The sequence below is a fragment of the Sinocyclocheilus anshuiensis genome, unplaced genomic scaffold, assembly GCF_001515605.1.
Source record: "Sinocyclocheilus anshuiensis isolate Anshui unplaced genomic scaffold, SAMN03320099.WGS_v1.1 scaffold449, whole genome shotgun sequence".
NCBI classification, from domain to species: Eukaryota; Metazoa; Chordata; class Actinopteri; order Cypriniformes; family Cyprinidae; genus Sinocyclocheilus; species Sinocyclocheilus anshuiensis.
Window position 1 is genome coordinate 465786 of NW_015537950.1, and position 3181 is coordinate 468966.

Here is a 3181-nt window from a genome sequence, read left to right on the forward strand (position 1 = left end):
CTTTAAACCGCATAAACACATTTCATTACACCAAATACACAAAATAATGTTCTTTTTAGCAGCATCATATGACCCCTTTAATACTGGCTGAGAAAAGCATGCACGTAAAATAATAGTAAACGTTTAAGGGGTATGTAAGGGATGTCTGATACTAATCAAAATTAAAAAATTGAAATTTTGGTGATAATAATTTGGCGATATTGTGTGAAGTTAGACTAAAACCGCCAGTAGGTGGCAGCCCAACCCTGTCTTTATTCAAATGATTCATTCAAAACGGTTGATTAATTTAGAAACAAAGCAAATGACTGTGGTCCAAAATCACATACTCCCTTAAGTAGTTACTTCGTGACCGCAAAAGTATGAATGTAATCTGGACTTACATAATGTTGTCATTGTCACATGACCTACCAGTGTCAGCTGTGACACGTCACAGCCATTCGTAAATCCTCTCCCTTGGCCTCATGGGATGGTAAAGTGTCCATTGTATGCACACTCCAGAATCACGCCGGAAGTAGTAGGTCATCTTTGCCTAGTCTTTTATGAGTACTTTGAATTCGGACATACTTCTTTTGTCACCTACTGTTTTTCGTGTACTACAGAGTAGGGAAGTATGCGATTTCAGATGCAGCCTGTCGTTATTAATGGGTCATTAAATCATTGACTTACAGGGGTCATGAACTGTCTTTGTTTTTTATTTTGTACTGTTCTCTGAGGTCCACTTACAATGTTATTTACAGATTTTTACATCAAAAAAACATCATAATTTAGAAATAATAAGCTATTTTCTGTCCTGTTTTCATTTGAACGCTCTGTTTGAATAGGCTTGCCGGATTGTAAACTCGTAAGTAAACGCCCACTGCTATGATTAGCTAACAGTTGTGTATGTTTGACAGTGTACATTCCTCATAAATGGACGCCGCAGTGATTTAGGTAAAAAACACATAGATAACTCAATACATATCAAACAATCTGTAAGAAGAGACAGTCAATATGACCACGTAATGTTGCGACATTATTGTCAGATCTAATATATTCGGCACAGCATTGTCTTTTAGTTTCAATCTTTTTGAAAATCCCGCATTGAGTTGAGCCTTGTTTGTAAACGAATCCGCGGTAAAATGAAGTAAACAAAGGACCATGACGTGGTCTGGATCTTCATTAAAAATAAAGTTAATTCAATCGTTCCTAACGCTGGGACCAGAAGGAAGGCAACGCAAACACTGTTTTTCCACAACTTGGCACTGCACAGCGTCTTGTTGTCTTCAGAGACATCTTTATCGTTTGGTTTCTGCGTAGACCCGAGATCGCCTCTCTCGTAAACACTACATGCGTGAATCGGTGGGCGGGGCTAAACAAACAGTGATGCAGAAGCAGGTGTTGATGATCTTCTGTGGAGGCGGTGCTTAGCCGCTCTATTACATCATAGGGGTTACATTATTATTACACCCCTTAAGGGGTTAACTTATTGTTTGTTGAACTTTTGCATAAAATCAATGTCACATTCGCAATCATACTCATGCATATTACTTAACTATATCATATATAAATATATAAAACAAATGATCATACAGGAATATTTTTGCCCTCCTAACTTGAATTTAGGGGCATTATAACTGCATTCTAATAGGCTTCATCAAGCAGTGAATACTTTTGGGCTTCAAGTGTTTTTTTTTTTGTTTTTTTTTGCAAAGTGAACTAATGTAATGTACATATCTTTGATAACACATTTATTGACCATTTTGTGGTCAATGAACACTTAGTTTCCCATAATCCTCCAAAGTCTCCAACCAACATGAAGTAATATGCATTTTCATTAGTTCAGTCATGAAACTCTAGATGGCACAGACTCATAGGTCCTTTACGTATTTTGCTAGCAATCACTCATTTTACTACATGGTATCAACTGGATGGCCTGAGATTGCTTGCTCAATATTTAATAGTCTGATTCAATGTTTGCTGTAAACTGGTCTTGCAGGGCGCTCCGCAGCACCGCATGTCTAGATCAGCTGCGAGATTTATGTTTGCATACTCATGCAGTAGCGGCATATCTGACATGCTCACAGCAGCGTGTCTGTGCATATTGGCACAAGCAAGTCCATACTTGCTCTGCAGCAGCATGCACTGCAGATCTAGTCCGCCAAGACCAAATATAGTAACATTGTCATATCAATTAACACGCTAAAGCTATTCTGAGAGTTGTCATGATTGAAATATTATATATTAATTGCTTTAATGGAACCATCTGAATCATATTCCAGCACAGAGGGACTGCATCCAGTACTGGAGGAAAGCTGAGCTGATCATTTCTAATGTGATAACCTGCACAATTCAAGACTGTACATATTACACAATATCCTACAGAAATAATAAACTCAGCATGAAATGCCACTCACACCCCCATTTTACCACTAAAAATGTATTATCTTAATTATGAACACACAAGATTGTAGCGCTAACAGTTTTACCGTTTACTGCACTTTGTTCTTCTTCTCGTTATTTGCCCACAGCGGCTAATGAACCAGAAGTCTCACACATTCACAGAAAATAATTTACTTCCACGTTGAAAAATAAGGTGGGTAATTGCCATAACCAGGGTTCCCACTCTAAGCCAAATGTCAAATTCCCTGACTTTTCCCTGACTTTCACTGACTAAAATGCTGAATTTCCATTACCTATAATGATAGGAAAACAAGCCGCTGTTGTGCTGAGCACTGAGTAGACAAAAACCAGCCACAGACAGTATTTTAAATCCATTTGCAAGCTTTATTTACTTGTTCACAGACGTTTTTAGTACAAAACTAAGATAAACACGCATATACACTACCTTTTTTTTTTTGCTTTTACCCATTAAATGCACGTTGATATTTTTCTGCACTACTTCTACAGAAATTAATTTATGTTTTTTACACTTTCAGGGGTTAAACGCTCTGAAGGATTGTCTGTTTGTCATCAAGTTCATCATTCAGTCTTTTTATTTCAGCCTCGTGAATGCATTTGACTTAAGTGATTGCCAGTTGGCAAGCAGGAAGGGAATAAAATGGTGCTGAAACATACCATAACCATAACAATAGGCAAATCGCGTGAAACAGCGCGATAAAAAAAATATGGTTTAGAAAAATGACATTTTGATAACAGAAACTAAAATTCAAAGCGACAAACAAAAAACCCTGATATTCCATGA

At 37.3% G+C, this 3181-nt stretch overlaps 1 protein-coding gene across 1 annotated transcript in view; it reads right to left on the reverse strand.

Annotated features, from left to right (window-relative positions):
* Positions 1-3181, reverse strand: part of agtpbp1 (ATP/GTP binding carboxypeptidase 1) — a 38719-nt gene that overhangs the window by 33142 nt on the left and 2396 nt on the right. The gene's annotated exons all lie outside the window — the stretch shown is intronic.